This window comes from Chroicocephalus ridibundus, chromosome 3 (genome assembly GCF_963924245.1).
Source record: "Chroicocephalus ridibundus chromosome 3, bChrRid1.1, whole genome shotgun sequence".
Taxonomy (NCBI): Eukaryota; Metazoa; Chordata; class Aves; order Charadriiformes; family Laridae; genus Chroicocephalus; species Chroicocephalus ridibundus.
Window position 1 is genome coordinate 7,506,158 of NC_086286.1, and position 27,430 is coordinate 7,533,587.

Consider the following 27,430-nt stretch of genomic DNA (forward strand, 5'->3'; position numbering starts at 1 on the left):
CGCTTGCGTAGCCCCACACACCTGGGGGCTGCAGGCTTTCCTGCTGCCTTCAGCCTCAAAACCACCCTTTCCCACTTGGCCCCGCGCCAGGCACAAAAATGGCCATATGTCTGGAGACTGGTCCCTTTCCCAAAGAGCCAGCAGGGAAAACTATGCCTTGTTCTAAAGCTCTTTGGGAACCGCTTGCGTGGCCCAACAGACCTGCGGGCTGCAGGCTTTCCTGCTGCCTTCAGCCTCAAAACCACCCTTTCCCACTTGGCGTCACGCCAGGCCCAAAAATGGCCATATGTCTGGAGACTGGTCCCACGCCCAAAGAGCCAGCAGGGAAAACTATGCCTTGTTCTAAAGCTCTTTGGGAACTGCTTGCGTAGCCCCACACACCTGGGGGCTGCAGGCTTTCCTGCTGCCTTCAGCCTCAAAAAAACCCTTTTCCACATGGCGTCAGCCAGGCACAAAAATGGCCATATGTCTGGAGACTGGTCCCACGCCCAAAGAGCCAGCAGGGAAAACTATGCCTTGTTTTAAAGCTCTTTGGGAACGGCTTGCGTAGCCCCACACACCTGGGGGCTGCAGGCTTTCCTGCTGCCTTCAGCCTCAAAAGCACCCTTTCCCACTTGGCGCTGCGCCAGGCCCAAAAATGGCCATATGTCAGGAGACTGGTCCCACGCCCAAAGAGCCAGCAGGGAAAACTATGCCTTGTTCTAAAGCTCTTTGGGAACCGCTTGCGTAGCCCCACACACCTGTAGGCTGCACGCTTTCCTGCTGCCTTCAGCCTCAAAACCACCCTTTTCCACATGGCGTCACGCCAGGCACAAAAATGGCCATATGTCTGGAGGTTGGTCCCACGCCCAAAGAGCCAGCAGGGAAAACTATGCCTTGTTCTAAAGCTCTTTGGGAACCGCTTGCGTAGCCCCTCACACCTGGGGGCTGCAGGCTTTCCTGCTGCCTTCAGCCTCAAAACAACCCTTTTCCACATGGCGTCAGCCAGGCACAAAAATGGCCATATGTCTGGAGACTGATCCCACGCCCAAAGAGCCAGCAGGGAAAACTATGCCTTGTTCTAAAGCTCTTTGGGAACTGCTTGCGTAGCCCCACACACCTGGGGGCTGCAGGCTTTCCTGCTGCCTTCAACCTCAGAAGCACCCTTTTCCACACGGCGTCACGCCAGACACAAAAATGGCCATATGTCTGGAGACTGGTCCCACGCCCAAAGAGCCAGCAGGGAAAACTATGCCTTGTTTTAAAGCTCTTTGGGAACGGCTTGCGTAGCCCCACACACCTGGGGGCTGCAGGCTTTCCTGCTGCCTTCAGCCTCAAAACCACCCTTTCCCACTTGGCGCTGCGCCAGGCCCAAAAATGGCCATATGTCAGGAGACTGGTCCCACGCCCAAAGAGCCAGCAGGGAAAACTATGCCTTGTTCTAAAGCTCTTTGGGAACCGCTTGCGTAGCCCCACACACCTGGGGGCTGCAGGCTTTCCTGCTCTCTTGAGCCTCAAACCACCCTTTCCCAATTGGCGCCGCACCAGGCCCAAAAATGGCCATATATCTGGAGACTGGTCCCACGCCCAAAGAGCCAGCATGGAAAACTATGCCTTGTTCTAAAGCTCTTTGGGAACCGCTTGCGTAGCCCCACAGACCTGGGGGCTGCAGGCTTTCCTGCTGCCTTCAGCCTCAAAACCACCCTTTCCCACTTGGCGTCGCGCCAGGCACAAAAATGGCCATATGTCTGGAGACTGGTCCCACGCCCAAAGAGCCAGCAGGGAAAACTATGCCTTGTTCTAAAGCTCTTTGGGAACCGCTTGCGTGGCCCAACAGACCTGCGGGCTGCAGGCTTTCCTGCTGCCTTCAGCCTCAAAACCACCCTTTCCCACTTGGCATCACGCCAGGCCCAAAAATGGCCATATGTCTGGAGGTTGGTCCCACGCCCAAAGAGCCAGCAGGGAAAACTATGCCTTGTTCTAAAGCTCTTTGGGAACCGCTTGCGTAGCCCCACACACCTGGGGGCTGCAGGCTTTCCTGCTGCCTTCAACCTCAGAAGCACACTTTTCCACAGGGCGTCACGCCAGACACAAAAATGGCCATATGTCTGGAGACTGGTCCCACGCCCAAAGAGCCAGCAGGGAAAACTATGCCTTGTTTTAAAGCTCTTTGGGAACGGCTTGCGTAGCCCCACACACCTGGGGGCTGCAGGCTTTCCTGCTGCCTTCAGCCTCAAAACCACCCTTTCCCACTTGGCCCCGCGCCAGGCCCAAAAATGGCCATATGTCTGGAGACTCGTCCCACGCCCAAAGAGCCAGCAGGGAAAACTATGCCTTGTTCTAAAGCTCTTTGGGAACCGCTTGCGTAGCCCCACACACCTGTAGGCTGCACGCTTTCCTGCTGCCTTCAGCCTCAAAACCACCCTTTTCCACATGGCGTCACGCCAGGCACAAAAATGGCCATATGTCTGGAGGTTGGTCCCACGCCCAAAGAGCCAGCAGGGAAAACTATGCCTTGTTCTAAAGCTCTTTGGGAACCGCTTGCGTAGCCCCACAGAAACGGGGGGCTGCAGGCTTTTCTCGCGCTTTCAGCCTCAAAACCACCCTTTCCCACTTGGCATCGCGCCAGGCCCAAAAATGGCCATATATCTGGAGACTCGTCCCACGCCCAAAGAGCCAGCAGGGAAAACTATGCCTTGTTCTAAAGCTCTTTGGGAACCGCTTGCGTAGCCCCACACACCTGGGGGCTGCAGGCTTTCCTGCTGCCTTCAACCTCAGAAGCAACCTTTCCCACTTGGCCCCGCGCCAGGCCCAAAAATGGCCATATGTCTGGAGACTCGTCCCACGCCCAAAGAGCCAGCAGGGAAAACTATGCCTTGTTCTAAAGCTCTTTGGGAACCGCTTGCGTAGCCCCACACACCTGTTAGGCTGCACGCTTTCCTGCTGCCTTCAGCCTCAAAACCACCCTTTCCCACTTGGCCCCGCGCCAGGCCGAAAAATGGCCATATCTCTGGAGACTGGTCCCACGCCCAAAGAGCCAGCAGGGAAAACTATGCCTTGTTCTAAAGCTCTTTGGGAACCACTTGCGTAGCCCCACACACCTGGGGGCTGGAGGCTTTCCTGCTGCCTTCAGCCTCAAAACCACCCTTTCCCACTTGGCGCTGCGCCAGGCACAAAAATGGCCATATATCTGGAGTTTGGTCCCACACCCAAAGAGCCAGCAGGGAAAACTATGCCTTGTTCTAAAGCTCTTTGGGAACCGCTTGCGTAGCCCCACACACCTGGAGGCTGCAGGCTTTCCTGCTGCCTTCAGCCTCAAAACCACCCTTTCCCAGTTGGCGCTGCGCCATGCCCAAAAATGGCAATATGTCTGGAGATTGGTCCCACGCCCAAAGAGCCAGCAGGGAAAACTATGCCTTGTTCTAAAGCTCTTTGGGAACCGCTTGCGTAGCCCCACACACCTGGGGGCTGCAGGCTTTCCTGCTCTCTTCAGCCTCAAAACCACCCTTTCCCACTTGGCGCCGCACCAGGCCCAAAAATGGCCATATCTCTGGAGACTGGTCCCACGCCCAAAGAGCCAGCAGGGAAAACTATGCCTTGTTCTAAACCTCTTTGGGAACCGCTTGCGTAGCCCCACACACCTGGGGGCTGCAGGCTTTCCTGCTGCCTTCAGCCTCAAAACCACCCTTTCCCACTTGGCCCCGCGCCAGGCACAAAAATGGCCATATGTCTGGAGACTGGTCCCTTTCCCATAGAGCCAGCAGGGAAAACTATGCCTTGTTCTAAAGCTCTTTGGGAACCGCTTGCGTGGCCCAACAGACCTGCGGGCTGCAGGCTTTCCTGCTGCCTTCAGCCTCAAAACCACCCTTTCCCACTTGGCGTCACGCCAGGCCCAAAAATGGCCATATGTCTGGAGACTGGTCCCACGCCCAAAGAGCCAGCAGGGAAAACTATGCCTTGTTCTAAAGCTCTTTGGGAACTGCTTGCGTAGCCCCACACACCTGGGGGCTGCAGGCTTTCCTGCTGCCTTCAGCCTCAAAAAAACCCTTTTCCACATGGTGTCAGCCAGGCACAAAAATGGCCATATGTCTGGAGACTGGTCCCACGCCCAAAGAGCCAGCAGGGAAAACTATGCCTTGTTTTAAAGCTCTTTGGGAACGGCTTGCGTAGCCCCACACACCTGGGGGCTGCAGGCTTTCCTGCTGCCTTCAGCCTCAAAACCACCCTTTCCCACTTGGCGCTGCGCCAGGCCCAAAAATGGCCATATGTCAGGAGACTGGTCCCACGCCCAAAGAGCCAGCAGGGAAAACTATGCCTTGTTCTAAAGCTCTTTTGGAACCGCTTGCGTCTCCCCACACACCTGTAGGCTGCACGCTTTCCTGCTGCCTTCAGCCTCAAAACCACCCTTTTCCACATGGCGTCACGCCAGGCACAAAAATGGCCATATGTCTGGAGGTTGGTCCCACGCCCAAAGAGCCAGCAGGGAAAACTATGCCTTGTTCTAAAGCTCTTTGGGAACCGCTTGCGTAGCCCCTCACACCTGGGGGCTGCAGGCTTTCCTGCTGCCTTCAGCCTCAAAACAACCCTTTTCCACATGGCGTCAGCCAGGCACAAAAATGGCCATATGTCTGGAGACTGATCCCACGCCCAAAGAGCCAGCAGGGAAAACTATGCCTTGTTCTAAAGCTCTTTGGGAACTGCTTGCGTAGCCCCACACACCTGGGGGCTGCAGGCTTTCCTGCTGCCTTCAACCTCAGAAGCACCCTTTTCCACACGGCGTCACGCCAGACACAAAAATGGCCATATGTCTGGAGACTGGTCCCACGCCCAAAGAGCCAGCAGGGAAAACTATGCCTTGTTTTAAAGCTCTTTGGGAACGGCTTGCGTAGCCCCACACACCTGGGGGCTGCAGGCTTTCCTGCTGCCTTCAGCCTCAAAACCACCCTTTCCCACTTGGCGCTGCGCCAGGCCCAAAAATGGCCATATGTCAGGAGACTGGTCCCACGCCCAAAGAGCCAGCAGGGAAAACTATGCCTTGTTCTAAAGCTCTTTGGGAACCGCTTGCGTAGCCCCACACACCTGTAGGCTGCACGCTTTCCTGCTGCCTTCAGCCTCAAAACCACCCTTTTCCACATGGCGTCACGCCAGGCACAAAAATGGCCATATGTCTGGAGGTTGGTCCCACGCCCAAAGAGCCAGCAGGGAAAACTATGCCTTGTTCTAAAGCTCTTTGGGAACCGCTTGCGTAGCCCCACACACCTGGGGGCTGCAGGCTTTCCTGCTGCCTTCAGCCTCAAAACAACCCTTTTCCACATGGCGTCAGCCAGGCACAAAAATGGCCATATGTCTGGAGACTGATCCCACGCCCAAAGAGCCAGCAGGGAAAACTATGCCTTGTTCTAAAGCTCTTTGGGAACCGCTTGCGTAGCCCCACAGAAACGGGGGGCTGCAGGCTTTTCTCGCGCTTTCAGCCTCAAAACCAACCTTTCCCACTTGGCATCGCGCCAGGCCCAAAAATGGCCATATGTCTGGAGGTTGGTCCCACGCCCAAAGAGCCAGCAGGGAAAACTATGCCTTGTTCTAAAGCTCTTTGGGAACCTCTTGCGTAGCCCCACACACCTGGGGGCTGCAGGCTTTCCTGCTCTCTTCAGCCTCAAAAGAACCCTTTCCCACTTGGCTCCGCGCCAGGCACAAAAATGGCCATATGTCTGGAGACTGGTCCCACGCCCAAAGAGCCAGCAGGGAAAACTATGCCTTGTTCTAAAGCTCTTTGGGAACCGCTTGCGTAGCCCCACACACCTGGGGGCTGCAGGCTTTCCTGCTGCCTTCAACCTCAGAAGCACCCTTTTCCACATGGCGTCACGCCAGGCAGAAAAATGGCCATATGTCTGGAGACTGGTCCCACGCCCAAAGAGCCAGCAGGGAAAATTATGCCTTGTTCTAAAGCTCTTTGGGAACGGCTTGCGTAGCCCCACACACCTGGGGGCTGCACGCTTTCCTGCTGCCTTCAGACTCAAAACCACCCTTTCCCACTTGGCGCTGCGCCAGGCACAAAAATGGCCATATATCTGGAGACTGGTCCCACGCCCAAAGAGCCAGCAGGGAAAACTATGCCTTGTTCTAAAGCTCTTTGGGAACCGCTTGCGTAGCCCCACACACCTGGGGGCTGCAGGCTTTCCTGCTGCCTTCAGCCTCAAAACCACCCTTTCCCACTTGGCGCTGCGCCAGGCCCAAAAATGGCCATATGTCTGGAGACTGGTCCCACGCCCAAAGAGCCAGCAGGGAAAACTATGCCTTGTTCTAAAGCTCTTTGGGAACGGCTTGCGTAGCCCCACACACCTGGGGGCTGCAGGCTTTCCTGCTGCCTTCAGACTCAAAACCACCCTTTCCCACTTGGCCCCGTGCCAGGCACAAAAATGGCCATATGTCTGGAGACTGGTCCCACGCCCAAAGAGCCAGCAGGGAAAACTATGCCTTGTTCTAAAGCTCTTTGGGAACCGCTTGCGTGGCCCCACAGACCTGCGGGCTGCCGGCTTTCCTGCTGCCTTCAACCTCAGAAGCACCCTTTTCCACATGGCGTCACGCCAGACACAAAAATGGCCATATGTCTGGAGACTGGTCCCACGCCCAAAGAGCCAGCAGGGAAAACTATGCCTTGTTTTAAAGCTCTTTGGGAACGGCTTGCGTAGCCCCACACACCTGGGGGCTGCAGGCTTTCCTGCTGCCTTCAGCCTCAAAACCACCCTTTCCCACTTGACCCCGCGCCAGGCCCAAAAATGGCCATATGTCTGGAGACTCGTCCCACGCCCAAAGAGCCAGCAGGGAAAACTATGCCTTGTTCTAAAGCTCTTTGGGAACCGCTTGCGTAGCCCCACACACCTGTAGGCTGCACGCTTTCCTGCTGCCTTCAGTCTCAAAACCACCCTTTTCCACATGGCGTCACGCCAGGCACAAAAATGGCCATATGTCTGGAGGTTGGTCCCACGCCCAAAGAGCCAGCAGGGAAAACTATGCCTTGTTCTAAAGCTCTTTGGGAACCGCTTGCGTAGCCCCACACACCTGGGGGCTGCAGGCTTTCCTGCTGCCTTCAGCCTCAAAACAACCCTTTTCCACATGGCGTCAGCCAGGCACAAAAATGGCCATATGTCTGGAGACTGATCCCACGCCCAAAGAGCCAGCAGGGAAAACTATGCCTTGTTCTAAAGCTCTTTGGGAACCGCTTGCGTAGCCCCACAGAAACGGGGGGCTGCAGGCTTTTCTCGCGCTTTCAGCCTCAAAACCAACCTTTCCCACTTGGCATCGCGCCAGGCCCAAAAATGGCCATATGTCTGGAGGTTGGTCCCACGCCCAAAGAGCCAGCAGGGAAAACTATGCCTTGTTCTAAAGCTCTTTGGGAACCTCTTGCGTAGCCCCACACACCTGGGGGCTGCAGGCTTTCCTGCTCTCTTCAGCCTCAAAAGAACCCTTTCCCACTTGGCTCCGCGCCAGGCACAAAAATGGCCATATGTCTGGAGACTGGTCCCACGCCCAAAGAGCCAGCAGGGAAAACTATGCCTTGTTCTAAAGCTCTTTGGGAACCGCTTGCGTGGCCCCACAGACCTGCGGGCTGCAGGCTTTCCTGCTGCCTTCAACCTCAGAAGCACCCTTTTCCACATGGCGTCACGCCAGGCAGAAAAATGGCCATATGTCTGGAGACTGGTCCCACGCCCAAAGAGCCAGCAGGGAAAATTATGCCTTCTTCTAAAGCTCTTTGGGAACCGCTTGCGTAGCCCCACACACCTGGGGGCTGCACGCTTTCCTGCTGCCTTCAGACTCAAAACCACCCTTTCCCACTTGGCGCTGCGCCAGGCACAAAAATGGCCATATATCTGGAGACTGGTCCCACGCCCAAAGAGCCAGCAGGGAAAACTATGCCTTGTTCTAAAGCTCTTTGGGAACCGCTTGCGTAGCCCCACACACCTGGGGGCTGCAGGCTTTCCTGCTGCCTTCAGCCTCAAAACCACCCTTTCCCACTTGGCGCTGCGCCAGGCCCAAAAATGGCCATATGTCTGGAGACTGGTCCCACGCCCAAAGAGCCAGCAGGGAAAACTATGCCTTGTTCTAAAGCTCTTTGGGAACGGCTTGCGTAGCCCCACACACCTGGGGGCTGCAGGCTTTCCTGCTGCCTTCAGACTCAAAACCACCCTTTCCCACTTGGCCCCGTGCCAGGCACAAAAATGGCCATATGTCTGGAGACTGGTCCCACGCCCAAAGAGCCAGCAGGGAAAACTATGCCTTGTTCTAAAGCTCTTTGGGAACCGCTTGCGTGGCCCCACAGACCTGCGGGCTGCCGGCTTTCCTGCTGCCTTCAACCTCAGAAGCACCCTTTTCCACATGGCGTCACGCCAGACACAAAAATGGCCATATGTCTGGAGACTGGTCCCACGCCCAAAGAGCCAGCAGGGAAAACTATGCCTTGTTTTAAAGCTCTTTGGGAACGGCTTGCGTAGCCCCACACACCTGGGGGCTGCAGGCTTTCCTGCTGCCTTCAGCCTCAAAACCACCCTTTCCCACTTGACCCCGCGCCAGGCCCAAAAATGGCCATATGTCTGGAGACTCGTCCCACGCCCAAAGAGCCAGCAGGGAAAACTATGCCTTGTTCTAAAGCTCTTTGGGAACCGCTTGCGTAGCCCCACACACCTGTAGGCTGCACGCTTTCCTGCTGCCTTCAGTCTCAAAACCACCCTTTTCCACATGGCGTCACGCCAGGCACAAAAATGGCCATATGTCTGGAGGTTGGTCCCACGCCCAAAGAGCCAGCAGGGAAAACTATGCCTTGTTCTAAAGCTCTTTGGGAACCGCTTGCGTAGCCCCTCACAACTGGGGGCTGCAGGCTTTCCTGCTGCCTTCAGCCTCAAAACAACCCTTTTCCACATGGCGTCAGCCAGGCACAAAAATGGCCATATGTCTGGAGACTGGTCCCACGCCCAAAGAGCCAGCAGGGATAACTATGCCTTGTTCTAAAGCTCTTTGGGAACTGCTTGCGTAGCCCCACAGAAACGGGGGGCTGCAGGCTTTTCTCGCGCTTTCAGCCTCAAAACCACCCTTTCCCACTTGGCATCGCGCCAGGCCCAAAAATGGCCATATATCTGGAGTTTGGTCCCACGCCCAAAGAGCCAGCAGGGAAAACTATGCCTTGTTCTAAAGCTCTTTGGCAACCGCTTGCTTAGCCCCACACACCTGGGGGCTGCAGGCTTTCCTGCTCCCTTCAGCCTCAAAAGAACCCTTTCCCACTTGGCTCCGCGCCAGGCACAAAAATGGCCATATGTCTGGAGACTGGTCCCACGCCCAAAGAGCCAGCAGGGATAACTATGCCTTGTTCTAAAGCTCTTTGGGAACCTCTTGCGTAGCCCCACACACCTGGGGGCTGCAGGCTTTCCTGCTCTCTTCAGCCTCAAAAGAACCCTTTCCCACTTGGCTCCGCGCCAGGCACAAAAATGGCCATATGTCTGGAGACTGGTCCCACGCCCAAAGAGCCAGCAGGGAAAACTATGCCTTGTTCTAAAGCTCTTTGGGAACCGCTTGCGTGGCCCCACAGGCCTGCGGGCTGCAGGCTTTCCTGCTGCCTTCAACCTCAGAAGCACCCTTTTCCACATGGCGTCACGCCAGGCAGAAAAATGGCCATATGTCTGGAGGTTGGTCCCACGCCCAAAGAGCCAGCAGGGAAAACTATGCCTTGTTCTAAAGCTCTTTGGGAACCGCTTGCGTAGCCCCACAGACCTGGGGGCTGCAGGCTTTCCTGCTGCCTTCAGCCTCAAAACCACCCTTTCCCACTTGGCGCCGCGCCAGGCACAAAAATGGCCATATGTCTGGAGACTGGTCCCACGCCCAAAGAGCCAGCAGGGAAAATTATGCCTTCTTCTAAAGCTCTTTGGGAACCGCTTGCGTAGCCCCACACACCTGGGGGCTGCACGCTTTCCTGCTGCCTTCAGACTCAAAACCACCCTTTCCCACTTGGCGCTGCGCCAGGCACAAAAATGGCCATATATCTGGAGACTGGTCCCACGCCCAAAGAGCCAGCAGGGAAAACTATGCCTTGTTCTAAAGCTCTTTGGGAACCGCTTGCGTAGCCCCACACACCTGGGGGCTGCAGGCTTTCCTGCTGCCTTCAGCCTCAAAACCACCCTTTCCCACTTGGCGCTGCGCCAGGCCCAAAAATGGCCATATGTCTGGAGACTGGTCCCACGCCCAAAGAGCCAGCAGGGAAAACTATGCCTTGTTCTAAAGCTCTTTGGGAACGGCTTGCGTAGCCCCACACACCTGGGGGCTGCAGGCTTTCCTGCTGCCTTCAGACTCAAAACCACCCTTTCCCACTTGGCCCCGTGCCAGGCACAAAAATGGCCATATATCTGGAGACTGGTCCCACGCCCAAAGAGCCAGCAGGGAAAACTATGCCTTGTTCTAAAGCTCTTTGGGAACCGCTTGCGTGGCCCCACAGACCTGCGGGCTGCCGGCTTTCCTGCTGCCTTCAACCTCAGAAGCACCCTTTTCCACATGGCGTCACGCCAGACACAAAAATGGCCATATGTCTGGAGACTGGTCCCACGCCCAAAGAGCCAGCAGGGAAAACTATGCCTTGTTCTAAAGCTCTTTGGGAACCGCTTGCGTAGCCCCACACACCTGGGGGCTGCAGGCTTTCCTGCTGCCTTCAGTCTCAAAACCACCCTTTTCCACATGGCGTCACGCCAGGCACAAAAATGGCCATATGTCTGGAGGTTGGTCCCACGCCCAAAGAGCCAGCAGGGAAAACTATGCCTTGTTCTAAAGCTCTTTGGGAACCGCTTGCGTAGCCCCTCACAACTGGGGGCTGCAGGCTTTCCTGCTGCCTTCAGCCTCAAAACAACCCTTTTCCACATGGCGTCAGCCAGGCACAAAAATGGCCATATGTCTGGAGACTGATCCCACGCCCAAAGAGCCAGCAGGGAAAACTATGCCTTGTTCTAAAGCTCTTTGGGAACTGCTTGCGTAGCCCCACAGAAACGGGGGGCTGCAGGCTTTTCTCGCGCTTTCAGCCTCAAAACCACCCTTTCCCACTTGGCATCGCGCCAGGCCCAAAAATGGCCATATATCTGGAGTTTGGTCCCACGCCCAAAGAGCCAGCAGGGAAAACTATGCCTTGTTCTAAAGCTCTTTGGCAACCGCTTGCTTAGCCCCACACACCTGGGGGCTGCAGGCTTTCCTGCTCCCTTCAGCCTCAAAAGAACCCTTTCCCACTTGGCTCCGCGCCAGGCACAAAAATGGCCATATGTCTGGAGACTGGTCCCACGCCCAAAGAGCCAGCAGGGATAACTATGCCTTGTTCTAAAGCTCTTTGGGAACCGCTTGCGTGGCCCCACAGACCTGCGGGCTGCAGGCTTTCCTGCTGCCTTCAGCCTCAGAAGCACCCTTTTCCACATGGCGTCACGCCAGGCACAAAAATGGCCATATGTCTGGAGGTTGGTCCCACGCCCAAAGAGCCAGCAGGGAAAACTATGCCTTGTTCTAAAGCTCTTTGGGAACCGCTTGCGTAGCCACACAGACCTGGGGGCTGCAGGCTTTCCTGCTGCCTTCAGCCTCAAAACCACCCTTTCCCACTTGGCGCCGCGCCAGGCCCAAAAATGGCCATATGTCTGGAGACTGGTCCCAAGCGCAAAGAGCCAGCAGGGAAAATTATGCCTTGTTCTAAAGCTCTTTGGGAACCGCTTGCGTAGCCCCACACACCTGGGGGCTGCAGGCTTTCCTGCTGCCTTCAGCCTCAAAACCACCCTTTCCCACTTGGCGTCACGCCAGGCACAAAAATGGCCAGATATCTGGAGACTGGTCCCACGCCCAAAGAGCCAGCAGGGAAAACTATGCCTTGTTCTAAAGCTCTTTGGGAACCCCTTGCGTAGCCCTACAGACCTGCGGGCTGCAGGCTTTCCTGCTGCCTTCAGACTCAAAACCACCCTTTCCTACTTGGCGCTGCGCCAGGCCCAAAAATGGCCATATATCTGGAGACTGGTCCCACGCCCAAACAGCCAGCAGGGAAAACTATGCCTTGTTCTAAAGCTCTTTGGGAACCGCTTGCGTAGCCCCACAGACCTGCGGGCTGCCGGCTTTCCTGCTGCCTTCAAACTCAGAAGCACCCTTTTCCACATGGCGTCACGCCAGGCACAAAAATGGCCATATGTCTGGAGGTTGGTCCCACGCCCAAAGAGCCAGCAGGGAAAACTATGCCTTGTTCTAAACCTCTTTGGGAACCGCTTGCGTAGCCCCACACACCTGGGGGCTGCAGGCTTTCCTGCTGCCTTCAGCCTCAAAACCACACTTTCCCACATGGCGCCGCGCCAGGCCCAAAAATGGCCATATGTCTGGAGACTGGTCCCAAGCGCAAAGAGGCAGCAGGGAAAATTATGCCTTGTTCTAAAGCTCTTTGGGAACCGCTTGCGTAGCCCCACAGACCTGGGGGCTGCAGGCTTTCCTGCTGCCTTCAGCGTCAAAACCACCCTTTCCCACTTGGCCCCGCGCCAGGCACAAAAATGGCCAGATATCTGGAGACTGGTCCCACGCCCAAAGAGCCAGCAGGGAAAACTATGCCTTGTTCTAAAGCTCTTTGGGAACCGCTTGCGTAGCCCCACACACCTGGGGGCTGCAGGCTTTCCTGCTGCCTTCAGACTCAAAACCACCCTTTCCCACTTGGCCCCGCGCCAGGCACAAAAATGGCCATATATCTGGAGACTGGTCCCACGCCCAAAGAGCCAGCAGGGAAAACTATGCCTTGTTCTAAAGCTCTTTGGGAACCGCTTGCGTGGCCCCACAGACCTGCGGGCTGCCGGCTTTCCTGCTGCCTTCAACCTCAGAAGCACCCTTTTCCACATGGCGTCACGCCAGACACAAAAATGGCCATATGTCTGGAGGTTGGTCCCACGCCCAAAGAGCCAGCAGGGAAAACTATGCCTTGTTCTAAAGCTCTTTGGGAACCACTTGCGTAGCCCCACAGACATGAGGGCTGCAGGCTTTCCTGCTGCCTTCAGCCTCAAAACCACCCTTTCCCACTTGGCGCAGCGCCAGGCCCAGAAATGGCCATATGTCTGGAGGTTGGTCCCACGCCCAAAGAGCCAGCAGGGAAAACTATGCCTTGTTCTAAAGCTCTTTGGGAACCGCTTGCGTGGCCCCACACACCTGGGGGCTGCAGGCTTTCCTGCTCTCTTCAGCCTCAAAAGAAACCTTTCGCAATTGGCGCTGCGCTAGGCCCAAAAATGGCCATATGTCTGAAGATTGGTCCCACGCCCAAAGAGCCAGCAGGGAAAACTATGCCTTGTTCTAAAGCTCTTAGGGAACCGCTTGCGTGGCCCCACACACCTGGGGGCTGCAGGCTTTCCTGCTGCCTTCAGCCTCAAAACCACCCTTTCCCACATGACGTCATGCCAGGCACAAAAATGGCCATATGTCTGGAGGTTGGTCCCACGCCCAAAGAGCCAGCAGGGAAAACTATGCCTTGTTCTAAAGCTCTTTGGGAACCGCTTGCGTAGCCCAACACACCTGGGGGCTGCAGGCTTTCCTGCTGCCTTCAGCCTCAAAACCACCCTTTCCCACTTGGCCCCGCGCCAGGCACAAAAATGGCCAGATATCTGGAGACTGGTCCCACGCCCAAAGAGCCAGCAGGGAAAACTATGCCTTGTTCTAAAGCTCTTTGGGAACCGCTTGCGTAGCCCCACACACCTGGGGGCTGCAGGCTTTCCTGCTGCCTTCAGCCTCAAAACAACCCTTTCCCACTTGGCCCCGCGCCAGGCACAAAAATGGCCATATATCTGGAGACTGGTCCCACGCCCAAAGAGCCAGCAGGGAAAACTATGTCTTGTTCTAAAGCTCTTTGGGAACGGCTTGCGTAGCCCCACACACCTGGGGGCTGCAGGCTTTCCTGCTGCCTTCAGACTCAAAACCACCCTTTCCCACTTGGCGCTGCGCCAGGCCCAAAAATGGCCATATATCTGGAGACTGGTCCCACGCCCAAACAGCCAGCAGGGAAAACTATGCCTTGTTCTAAAGCTCTTTGGGAACCGCTTGCGTAGCCCCACAGACCTGCGGGCTGCCGGCTTTCCTGCTGCCTTCAAACTCAGAAGCACCCTTTTCCACATGGCGTCACGCCAGGCACAAAAATGGCCATATGTCTGGAGGTTGGTCCCACGCCCAAAGAGCCAGCAGGGAAAACTATGCCTTGTTCTAAACCTCTTTGGGAACCGCTTGCGTAGCCCCACAGACCTGGGGGCTGCAGGCTTTCCTGCTGCCTTCAGCCTCAAAACCACACTTTCCCACTTGGCGCCGCGCCAGGCCCAAAAATGGCCATATGTCTGGAGACTGGTCCCAAGCGCAAAGAGGCAGCAGGGAAAATTATGCCTTGTTCTAAAGCTCTTTGGGAACCGCTTGCGTAGCCCCACAGACCTGGGGGCTGCAGGCTTTCCTGCTGCCTTCAGCCTCAAAACCACCCTTTCCCACTTGGCCCCGCGCCAGGCACAAAAATGGCCAGATATCTGGAGACTGGTCCCACGCCCAAAGAGCCAGCAGGGAAAACTATGCCTTGTTCTAAAGCTCTTTGGGAACCGCTTGCGTAGCCCCACACACCTGGGGGCTGCAGGCTTTCCTGCTGCCTTCAGACTCAAAACCACCCTTTCCCACTTGGCCCCGCGCCAGGCACAAAAATGGCCATATATCTGGAGACTGGTCCCACGCCCAAAGAGCCAGCAGGGAAAACTATGCCTTGTTCTAAAGCTCTTTGGGAACCGCTTGCGTAGCCCCACACACCTGGGGGCTGCAGGCTTTCCTGCTGCCTTCAGCCTCAAAACCACCCTTTCCCACTTGGCGCTGCGCCAGGCCCAAAAATGGCCATATGTCAGGAGACTGGTCCCACGCCCAAAGAGCCAGCAGGGAAAACTATGCCTTGTTCTAAAGCTCTTTGGGAACGGCTTGCGTAGCCCCACACACCTGGGGGCTGCAGGCTTTCCTGCTGCCTTCAGACTCAAAACCACCCTTTCCCACTTGGCCCCGCGCCAGGCACAAAAATGGCCATATATCTGGAGACTGGTCCGACGCCCAAAGAGCCAGCAGGGAAAACTATGCCTTGTTCTAAAGCTCTTTGGGAACCGCTTGCGTGGCCCCACAGACCTGCGGGCTGCCGGCTTTCCTGCTGCCTTCAACCTCAGAAGCACCCTTTTCCACATGGCGTCACGCCAGACACAAAAATGGCCATATGTCTGGAGGTTGGTCCCACGCCCAAAGAGCCAGTAGGGAAAACTATGCCTTGTTCTAAAGCTCTTTGGGAACCACTTGCGTAGCCCCACAGACCTGGGGGCTGCAGGCTTTCCTGCTGCCTTCAGCCTCAAAACCACCCTTTCCCACTTGGCGCTGCGCCAGGCCCAGAAATGGCCATATGTCTGGAGATTGGTCCCACGCCCAAAGAGCCAGCAGGGAAAACTATGCCTTGTTCTAAAGCTCTTTGGGAACGGCTTGCGTAGCCCCACACACCTGGGGGCTGCAGGCTTTCCTGCTGCCTTCAGACTCAAAACCACCCTTTCCCACTTGGCCCCGCGCCAGGCACAAAAATGGCCATATATCTGGAGACTGGTCCCACGCCCAAAGAGCCAGCAGGGAAAACTATGCCTTGTTCTAAAGCTCTTTGGGAACCGCTTGCGTAGCCCCACACACCTGGGGGCTGCAGGCTTTCCTGCTGCCTTCAGACTCAAAACGACCCTTTCCCACTTGGCCCCGCCAGGCACAAAAATAGCCATATGTCTGGAGACTGGTCCCTTTCCCAAAGAGCCAGCAGGGAAAACTATGCCTTGTTCTAAAGCTCTTTGGGAACCGCTTGCGTGGCCCAACAGACCTGCGGGCTGCAGGCTTTCCTGCTGCCTTCAGCCTCAAAACCACCCTTTCCCACTTGGCGCCCCGCCAGGCACAAAAATGGCTAGATATCTGGAGACTGGTCCCACGCCCAAAGAGCCAGCAGGGAAAACTATGCCTTGTTCTAAAGCTCTTTGGGAACCTCTTGCGTAGCCCCACACACCTGGAGGCTGCAGGCTTTCCTGCTGCGTTCAGACTCAAAACCACCCTTTTCCACTTGGCGCTGCGCCAGGCCCAAAAATGGCCATATGTCAGGAGACTGATCCCACGCCCAAAGAGCCAGCAGGGAAAACTATGCCTTGTTCTAAAGCTCTTTGGGAACGGCTTGCGTAGCCCCACACACCTGAGGGCTGCAGGCTTTCCTGCTGCCTTCAGACTCAAAACCACCCTTTCCCACTTGGCCCCGCGCCAGGCACAAAAATGGCCATATATCTGGAGACTGGTCCCACGCCCAAAGAGCCAGCAGGGAAAACTATGCCTTGTTCTAAAGCTCTTTGGGAACCGCTTGCGTGGCCCCACAGACCTGCGGGCTGCCGGCTTTCCTGCTGCCTTCAACCTCAGAAGCACCCTTTTCCACATGGCGTCACGCCAGACACAAAAATGGCCATATGTCTGGAGGTTGGTCCCAAGCCCAAAGAGCCAGCAGGGAAAACTATGCCTTGTTCTAAAGCTCTTTGGGAACCACTTGCGTAGCCCCACAGACATGGGGGCTGCAGGCTTTCCTGCTGCCTTCAGCCTCAAAACCACCCTTTCCCACTTGGCGCTGCGCCAGGCCCAAAAATGGCCATATGTCTGGAGATTGGTCCCACGCCCAAAGAGCCAGCAGGGAAAACTATGCCTTGTTCTAAAGCTCTTTGGGAACCGCTTGCGTAGCCCCACACACCTGGGGGCTGCAGGCTTTCCTGCACTCTTCAGCCTCAAAAGAAACCTTTCGCAATTGGCGCTGCGCTAGGCCCAAAAATGGCCATATGTCTGAAGACTGGTCCCACGCCCAAAGAGCCAGCAGGGAAAACTATGCCTTGCTCTAAAGCTCTTTGGGAACCGTTTGCGTAGCCCCACACACCTGGGGGCTGCAGGCTTTCCTGCTCTCTTCAGCCTCAAAAGCACCCTTTCCCACTTGGCGCCGCGCCAGACACAAAAATGGCCATATGTCTGGAGGTTGGTCCCACGCCCAAAGAGCCAGCACGGAAAAGTATGCCTTGTTCTAAAGCTCTTTGGGAACCGCTTGCGTAGCCCCACAGACCTGGGGGCTGCAGGCTTTCCTGCTGCCTTCAGCCTCAAAACCACCCTTTCCCACATGGCGTCACGCCAGGCACAAAAATGGCCATATGTCTGGAGACTGGTCCCACGCCCAAAGAGCCAGCAGGGAAAACTATGCCTTGTTCTAAAGCTCTTTGGGAACCGCTTGCGTAGCCCAACATACCTGGGGGCTGCAGGCTTTCCTGCTGCCTTCAGACTCAAAACCACCCTTTTCCACATGGCGTCACGCCAGGCACAAAAATGGCCATATGTCTGGAGGTTGGTCCCACGCCCAAAGAGCCAGCAGGGAAAATTATGCCTTGTTCTAAAGCTCTTTGGGAACCGCTTGCGTAGCCCCACACACCTGGGGGCTGCAGGCTTTCCTGCTGCCTTCAGACTCAAAACGACCCTTTGCCACTTGGCGCCGCGCCAGGCACAAAAATGGCCATATGTCTGGAGACTGGTCCCTTTCCCAAAGAGCCAGCAGGGAAAACTATGCCTTGTTCTAAAGCTGTTTGGAACCGCTTGCGTAGCCCAACACACCTGGGGTCTGCAGGCTTTCCTGCTGCCTTCAGCCTCAAAACCACCCTTTCCCACATGGCGTCACGCCAGGCACAAAAATGGCCATATGTCTGGAGGTTGGTCCCACGCCCAAAGAGCCAGCAGGGAAAACTATGCCTTGCTCTAAAGCTCTTTGGGAACCGTTTGCGTAGCCCCACAGACCTGGGGGCTGCAGGCTTTCCTGCTCTCTTCAGCCTCAAAAGCACCCTTTCCCACTTGGCGCCGCGCCAGGCACAAAAATGGCCGTATGTCTGGAGGCTGGTCCCACGCCCAAAGAGCCAGCAGGGAAAACTATGCCTTGTTCTAAAGCTCTTTGGGAACCGCTTGCGTAGGCCCACAGACCTGGGGGCTGCAGGCTTTCCTGCTGCCTTCAGCGTCAAAACCACCCTTTCCCACATGGCGTCACGCCAGGCACAAAAATGGCCATATGTCTGGAGACTGGTCCCACGCCCAAAGAGCCAGCAGGGAAAACTATGCCTTGTTCTAAAGCTCTTTGGGAACCGCTTGCGTAGCCCCACACACCTGGGGGCTGCAGGCTTTCCTGCTGCCTTCAGACTCAAAACCACCCTTTTCCACATGGCGTCACGCCAGGCACAAAAATGGTCATATGTCTGGAGGTTGGTCCCACGCCCAAAGAGCCAGCAGGGAAAAATATGCCTTGTTCTAAAGCTCTTTGGGAACCGCTTGCGTAGCCCCACACACCTGGGGGCTGCAGGCTTTCCTGCTGCCTTCAGCCTCAAAACCACCCTTTCCCACATGGCGTCACGCCAGGCCCAAAAATGGCCATATGTCTGGAGACTGGTCCCACGCCCAAAGAGCCAGCAGGGAAAACTATGCCTTGTTCTAAAGCTCTTTGGGAACGGCTTGCGTAGCCCCACACACCTGGGGGCTGCAGGCTTTCCTGCTCTCTTCAGCCTCAAAAGAACCCTTTCGCACTTGGCGCCACGCCAGGCCCAAAAATGGCCATATGTCTGAAGATTGGTCCCACGCCCAAAGAGCCAGCAGGGAAAACTATGCCTTGTTCTAAAGCTCTTTGGGAACCGCTTGCGTAGCCCCACACACCTGGGGGCTGCAGGCTTTCCTGCTCTCTTCAGCCTCAAAACCACCCTTTCCCACTTGGCGCTGCGCCAGGCCCAAAAATGGCCATATATCTGGAGACTGGTCCCACACCCAAAGAGCCGGAAGGGAAAACTATGCCTTGCTCTAAAGCTCTTTGGGAACCGTTTGCGTAGCCCCACAGACCTGGGGGCTGCAGGCTTTCCTGCTCTCTTCAGCCTCAAAAGCACCCTTTCCCACTTGGCGCCGCGCCAGGCCCAAAAATGGCCGTATGTCTGGAGACTGGTCCCACGCCCAAAGAGCCAGCAGGGAAAACTATGCCTTGTTCTAAAGCTCTTTGGGAACCGCTTGCGTAGGCCCACAGACCTGGGGGCTGCAGGCTTTCCTGCTGCCTTCAGCCTCAAAACCACCCTTTCCCACATGGCGTCACGCCAGGCACAAAAATGGCCATATGTCTGGAGACTGGTCCCACGCCCAAAGAGCCAGCAGGGAAAACTATGCCTTGTTCTAAAGCTCTTTGGGAACCGCTTGCGTAGCCCCACACACCTGGGGGCTGCAGGCTTTCCTGCTGCCTTCAGCCTCAAAACCACCCTTTCCCACATGGCGTCACGCCAGGCCCAAAAATGGCCATATATCTGGAGACTGGTCCCACGCCCAAAGAGCCAGCAGGGAAAACTATGCCTTGTTCTAAAGCTCTTTGGGAACCGCTTGCGTAGCCCCACACACCTGGGGGCTGCAGGCTTTCCTGCTGCCTTCAGCCTCAGAAGAACCCTTTCCCACTTGGCGCCGCGCCAGGCCAAAAAAAGGCCATATGTCTGGAGACTGGTCCCACGCCCAAAGAGCCAGCAGGGAAAACTATGCCTTGTTCTAAAGCTCTTTGGGAACCTCTTGCGTAGCCCCACACACCTGGGGGCTGCAGGCTTTCCTGCTGCCTTCAGACTCAAAACAACCCTTTCCCACTTGGCGCTGCGCCAGGCCCAAAAATGGCCATATATCTGGAGACTGGTCCCACACCCAAAGAGCCAGCAGGGAAAACTATGCCTTGTTCTAAAGCTCTTTGGGAACGGCTTGCGTAGCCCCACACACCTGGGGGCTGCAGGCTTTCCTGCTGCCTTCAGACTCAAAACGACCCTTTGCCACTTGGCGCCGCGCCAGGCACAAAAATGGCCATATGTCTGGAGACTGGTCCCACGCCCAAAGAGCCAGCAGGGAAAACTATGCCTTGTTCTAAAGCTCTTTGGGAACCGCTTGCGTAGCCCCACACACCTGGGGGCTGCAGGCTTTCCTGCTGCCTTCAGACTCAAAACCACCCTTTCCCACTTGGCATCGCGCCAGGCACAAAAATGGCCATATGTCTGGAGACTGGTCCCACGCCCAAAGAGCCAGCAGGGAAAACTATGCCTTGTTCTAAAGCTCTTTGGGAACCGCTTGCGTAGCCCCACACACCTGGGGGCTGCAGGCTTTTCTCGCGCTTTCAGCCTCAAAACCACCCTTTCCCACTTGGCCCTGCGCCAGGCCCAAAAATGGCCATATGTCTGAAGATTGGTCCCACGCCCAAAGAGCCAGCAGGGAAAACTATGCCTTGTTCTAAAGCTCTTTGGGAACCGCTTGCGTAGCCCCACACACCTGCGGGCTGCAGGCTTTCCTGCTGCCTTCAGTCTCAAAACCACCCTTTTCCACATGGCGTCACGCCAGGCACAAAAATGGCCATATGTCTGGAGGTTGGTCCCACGCCCAAAGAGCCAGCAGGGAAAACTATGCCTTGTTCTAAAGCTCTTTGGGAACCGCTTGCGTAGCCCCACACACCTGGGGGCTGCAGGCTTTCCTGCTCTCTTCAGCCTCAAAAGAACCCTTTCCCACTTGGCTCCGCGCCAGGCACAAAAATGGCCATATATCTGGAGGTTGGTCCCACGCCCAAAGAGCCAGCAGGGAAAACTATGCCTTGTTCTAAACCTCTTTGGGAACCGCTTGCGTAGCCCCACACACCTGGGGGCTGCAGGCTTTCCTGCTGCCTTCAGCCTCAAAACCACCCTTTCCCACTTGGCGCCGCGCCAGGCCCAAAAATGGCCATATGTCTGGAGACTGGTCCCAAGCGCAAAGAGCCAGCAGGGAAAATTATGCCTTGTTCTAAAGCTCTTTGGGAACGGCTTGCGTAGCCCCACACACCTGGGGGCTGCAGGCTTTCCTGCTGCCTTCAGCCTCAAAACCACCCTTTCCCACTTGGCCCCGCGCCAGGCCCAAAAATGGCCATATTTCTGGAGACTGGTCCCACGCCCAAAGAGCCAGCAGGGAAAACTATGCCTTGTTCTAAAGCTCTTTGGGAACCGCTTGCGTAGCCCCACACACCTGGGGGCTGCAGGCTTTCCTGCTGCCTTCAGACTCAAAACCACCCTTTCCCACTTGGCCCCGCGCCAGGCACAAAAATGGCCAGATATCTGGAGACTGGTCCCACGCCCAAAGAGCCAGCAGGGAAAAGTATGCCTTGTTCTAAAGCTCTTTGGGAACCGCTTGCGTAGCCCCACACACCTGGGGGCTGCAGGCTTTCCTGCTGCCTTCAGCCTCAAAACCACCCTTTCCCACTTGGTGCTGCGCCAGGCCCAAAAATGGCCATATGTCAGGAGACTGGTCCCACGCCCAAAGAGCCAGCAGGGAAAACTATGCCTTGTTCTAAAGCTCTTTGGGAACGGCTTGCGTAGCCCCACACACCTGGGGGCTGCAGGCTTTCCTGCTGCCTTCAGACTCAAAACCACCCTTTCCCACTTGGCCCCGTGCCAGGCCCAAAAATGGCCATATATCTGGAGACTGGTCCCACGCCCAAAGAGCCAGCAGGGAAAACTATGCCTTGTTCTAAAGCTCTTTGGGAACCGCTTGCGTGGCCCCACAGACCTGCGGGCTGCCGGCTTTCCTGCTGCCTTCAACCTCAGAAGCACCCTTTTCCACATGGCGTCACGCCAGACACAAAAATGGCCATATGTCTGGAGACTGGTCCCAAGCCCAAAGAGCCAGCAGGGAAAACTATGCCTTGTTCTAAAGCTCTTTGGGAACCACTTGCGTAGCCCCAGAGACATGGGGGCTGCAGGCTTTCCTGCTGCCTTCAGCCTCAAAACCACCCTTTTCGACATGGCGTCACGCCAGACACAAAAATGGCCATATGTCTGGAGACTGGTCCCACGCCCAAAGAGCCAGCAGGGAAAACTATGCCTTGTTCTAAAGCTCTTTGGGAACCGCTTGCGTAGCCCCACACACCTGGGGGCTGCAGGCTTTCCTGCTGTCTTCAGCCTCAAAAAAAACCTTTCGCAATAGGCGCCGCGCTAGGCCCAAAAATGGCCATATGTCTGGAGACTGGTCCCAAGCCCAAAGAGCCAGCAGGGAAAATTATGCCTTGTTCTAAAGCTCTTTGGGAACGGCTTGCGTAGCCCCACACACCTGGGGGCTGCAGGCTTTCCTGCTGCCTTCAGCCTCAAAACCACCCTTTCCCACTTGGCCCCGCGCCAGGCACAAAAATGGCCATATTTCTGGAGACTGGTCCCACGCCCAAAGAGCCAGCAGGGAAAACTATGCCTTGTTCTAAAGCTCTTTGGGAACCGCTTGCGTAGCCCCACACACCTGGGGGCTGCAGGCTTTCCTGCTGCCTTCAGCCTCAAAACCACCCTTTCCCACTTGGCGCTGCGCCAGGCCCAAAAATGGCCATATGTCAGGAGACTGGTCCCACGCCCAAAGAGCCAGCAGGGAAAACTATGCCTTGTTCTAAAGCTCTTTGGGAACGGCTTGCGTAGCCCCACACACCTGGGGGCTGCAGGCTTTCCTGCTGCCTTCAGACTCAAAACCACCCTTTCCCACTTGGCCCTGCGCCAGGCACAAAAATGGCCATATGTCTGGAGACTGGTCCCAAGCCCAAAGAGCCAGCAGGGAAAACTATGCCTTGTTCTAAAGCTCTTTGGGAACCACTTGCGTAGCCCCACAGACATGGGGGCTGCAGGCTTTCCTGCTGCCTTCAGCCTCAAAACCACCCTTTTCGACATGGCGTCACGCCAGGCCCAAAAATGGCCATATGTCTGGAGGTTGGTCCCACGCCCAAAGAGCCAGCAGGGAAAACTATGCCTTGTTCTAAAGCTCTTTGGGAACCGCTTGCGTAGCCCCACACACCTGGGGGCTGCAGGCTTTCCTGCTCTCTTCAGCCTCAAAAGAACCCTTTCGCAATTGGCGCCGCGCTAGGCCCAAAAATGGCCATATGTCTGACGATTGGTCCCACGCCCAAAGAGCCAGCAGGGAAAACTATGCCTTGTTCTAAAGCTCTTTGGGAACCGCTTGCGTAGCCCCAGAGACGTGGGGGCTGCAGGCTTTCCTGCTGCCTTCAGCCTCAAAACCACCCTTTCCCACTTAGCGTCACGCCAGGCACAAAAATGGCCATATGTCTGGAGACTGGTCCCACGCCCAAAGAGCCAGCAGGGAAAACTATGCCTTGTTCTAAAGCTCTTTGGGAACCGCTTGCGTAGCCCCACACACCTGGGGGCTGCAGGCTTTCCTGCTCTCTTCAGCCTCAAAAGCACCCTTTCCCACTTGGCGCCGCGCCAGGCCCAAAAATGGCCGTATGTCTGGAGATTGGTCCCACGCCCAAAGAGCCAGCAGGGAAAACTATGCCTTGTTCTAAAGCTCTTTGGGAACCGCTTGCGTAGCCCCACACACCTGCGGGCTGCAGGCTTTCCTGCTGCCTTCAGTCTCAAAACCACCCTTTCCCACATGGCGTCACGCCAGGCACAAAAATGGCCATATGTCTGGAGGTTGGTCCCACGCCCAAAGAGCCAGCAGGGAAAACTATGCCTTGTTCTAAAGCTCTTTGGGAACCGCTTGCGTAGCCCCACACACCTGGGGGCTGCAGGCTTTCCTGCTCTCTTCAGCCTCAAAAGAACCCTTTCCGACTTGGCTCCGCGCCAGGCACAAAAATGGCCATATATCTGGAGACTGGTCCCACGCCCAAAGAGCCAGCAGGGAAAACTATGCCTTGTTCTAAAGCTCTTTGGGAACCGCTTGCGTGGCCCCACAGACCTGCGGGCTGCAGGCTTTCCTGCTGCCTTCAACCTCAGAAGCACCCTTTTCCACATGGCGGCACGCCAGGCACAAAAATGGCCATATATCTGGAGGTTGGTCCCACGCCCAAAGAGCCAGCAGGGAAAACTATGCCTTGTTCTAAACCTCTTTGGGAACCGCTTGCGTAGCCCCACAGACCTGGGGGCTGCATTCTTTCCTGCTGCCTTCAGCCTCAAAACCACCCTTTCCCACTTGGCGCCGCGCCAGGCCCAAAAATGGCCATATGTCTGGAGACTGGTCCCAAGCGCAAAGAGCCAGCAGGGAAAATTATGCCTTGTTCTAAAGCTCTTTGGGAACGGCTTGCGTAGCCCCACACACCTGGGGGCTGCAGGCTTTCCTGCTGCCTTCAGCCTCAAAACCACCCTTTCCCACTTGGCGCCGCGCCAGGCCCAAAAATGGCCGTATGTCTGGAGACTGGTCCCACGCCCAAAGAGCCAGCAGGGAAAACTATGCCTTGTTCTAAAGCTCTTTGGGAACCGCTTGCGTAGCCCCACAGACCTGGGGGCTGCAGGCTTTCCTGCTGCCTTCAGCCTCAAAACCACCCTTTTCCACATGGCGTCACGCCAGGCACAAAAATGGCCATATGTCTGGAGGTTGGTCCCACGCCCAAAGACCCAGCAGGGAAAACTATGCCTTGTTCTAAAGCTCTTTGGGAACCGCTTGCGTAGCCCCACACACCTGGGGGCTGCAGGCTTTCCTGCTCTCTTCAGCCTCAAAAGAACCCTTTCCCACTTGGCTCCGCGCCAGGCACAAAAATGGCCATATATCTGGAGACTGGTCCCACGCCCAAAGAGCCAGCAGGGAAAACTATGCCTTGTTCTAAAGCTCTTTGGGAACGGCTTGCGTAGCCCCACACACCTGGGGGCTGCAGGATTTCCTGCTGCCTTCAGACTCAAAACCACCCTTTCCCACTTGGCCCCGCGCCAGGCACAAAAATGGCCATATATCTGGAGACTGGTCCCACGCCCAAAGAGCCAGCAGGGAAAACTATGCCTTGTTCTAAAGCTCTTTGGGAACCGCTTGCGTGGCCCCACAGACCTGCGGGCTGCAGGCTTTCCTGCTGCCTTCAACCTCAGAAGCACCCTTTTCCACATGGCGGCACGCCAGGCACAAAAATGGCCATATGTCTGGAGACTGGTCCCACGCCCAAAGAGCCAGCAGGGAAAACTATGCCTTGTTCTAAAGCTCTTTGGGAACCGCTTGCGGAGCCCCACACACCTGGGGGCTGCAGGCTTTCCTGCTGCCTTCAGACTCAAAACAACCCTTTCCCACTTGGCGCTGCGCCAGGCCCAAAAATGGCCATATATCTGGAGGGTGGTCCCACGCCCAAAGAGCCAGGAGGGAAAACTATTCCTTGTTCTAAAGCTCTTTGGGAACCGCTTGCGTAGCCCCACACACCTGGGGGCTGCAGGCTTTCCTGCTGCCTTCAGCCTCAAAACCACCCTTTCCCACTTGGCGCCATGCCATGCACAAAAATGGCCATATGTCTGGAGTTTGGTCCCACGCCCAAAGAGCCAGCAGGGAAAACCATGCCTTGTTCTAAAGCTCTTTGGGAACCGCTTGCGTGGCCCCACAGACCTGCGGGCTGCCGGCTTTCCTGCTGTCTTCAACCTCAGAAGCACCCTTTTCCACATGGCGTCACGCCAGACACAAAAATGGCCATATGTCTGGAGACTGGTCCCAAGCCCAAAGAGCCAGCAGGGAAAACTATGCCTTGTTCTAAAGCTCTTTGGGAACCGCTTGCGGAGCCCCACACACCTGGGGGCTGCAGGCTTTCCTGCTGCCTTCAGCCTCAAAACCACCCTTTCCCACTTGGCGCTGCGCCAGGCCCAAAAATGGCCATATGTCTGGAGACTAGTCCCATGCCCAAAGAGCCAGCAGGGAAAACTATGCCTTGTTCTAAAGCTCTTTGGGAACGGCTTGCGTAGCCCCACACACCTGGGGGCTGCAGGCTTTCCTGCTGCCTTCAGACTCAAAACAACCCTTTCCCACTTGGCGCTGCGCCAGGCCCAAAAATGGCCATATATCTGGAGGGTGGTCCCACGCCCAAAGAGCCAGGAGGGAAAACTATTCCTTGTTCTAAAGCTCTTTGGGAACCGCTTGCGTAGCCCCACACACCTGGGGGCTGCAGGCTTTCCTGCTGCCTTCAGCCTCAAAACCACCCTTTCCCACTTGGCGCCATGCCATGCACAAAAATGGCCATATGTCTGGAGTTTGGTCCCACGCCCAAAGAGCCAGCAGGGAAAACTATGCCTTGTTCTAAAGCTCTTTGGGAACCTCTTGCGTAGCCCCACACACCTGGGGGCTGCAGGCTTTCCTGCTGCCTTCAGCCTCAAAACCACCCTTTCCCACTTGGCCCCGCACCAGGTCCAAAAATGGCCATATGTCTGGAGACTGGTCCCTTTCCCAAAGAGCCAGCAGGGAAAACTATGCCTTGTTCTAAAGCTCTTTGGGAACCGCTTGCGTAGCCCCACACACCTGGGGGCTGCAGGCTTTCCTGCTGCCTTCAGCCTCAAAACCACCCTTTCCCACATGGCACTCCGCCAGGCACAAAAATGGCCATATGTCTGGAAGTTGGTCCCACGCCCAAAGAGCCAGCAGGGAAAACTATGCCCTGTTCTAAAGCTCTTTGGGAACCGCTTGCGTAGCCCCACACACCTGGGGGCTGCAGGCTTTCCTGCTGACTTCAGCCTCAAAACCACCCTTTCCCACTTGGTGCCTCTCCAGGCCCAAATTGGCCATATATCTGGAGACTGGTCCCTTTCCCAAGCAGCCAGCAGGGAAAACTATGCCTTGTTCTAAAGCTCTTTGGGAACCGCTTGCGTAGCCCCACAGACCTGGGGGCTGCAGGCTTTCCTGCTGCCTTCAGCCTCAAAACCACCCTTTCCCACTTGGCGCCGTGCCAGGCACAAAAATGGCCATATATCTGGAGATTGGTTCCACGCCCAAAGAGCCAGCAGGGAAAAGTATGCCTTGTTCTAAAGCTCTTTGGGAACCGCTTGCGTAGCCCCACAGACCTGGGGGCTGCAGGCTTTCCTGCTGCCTTCAGCCTCAAAACCACCCTTTCCCACATGGCGCCGTGCCAGGCACAAAAATGGCCATATGTCTGGAGACTGGTCCCACGCCCAAAGAGCCAGCAGGGAAAACTATGCCTTGTTCTAAAGCTCTTTGGGAACCACTTGCGTAGCCCCACACACCTGGGGGCTGCAGGCTTTCCTGCTCTCTTCATCCTCAAAACCACCCTTTCCCACTTGGTGCCATGCCAGGCCCAAAAATGGCCATATGTCTGGAGACTGGTCCCACGCCCAAAGAGCCAGCAGGGAAAACTATGCCTTGTTCTAAAGCTCTTTGGGAACCGCTTGCGTAGCCCCACACACCTGGGGGCTGCAGGCTTTCCTGCTGCCTTCAGCCTCAAAACCACCCTTTCCCACTTGGCGCTGCGCCAGGCCCAAAAATGGCCATATGTCTGGAGACTGGTCCCATGCCCAAAGAGCCAGCAGGGAAAACTATGCCTTGTTCTAAAGCTCTTTGGGAACGGCTTGCGTAGCCCCACACACCTGGGGGCTGCAGGCTTTCCTGCTGCCTTCAACCTCAAAAGCACACCCTTTTCCAC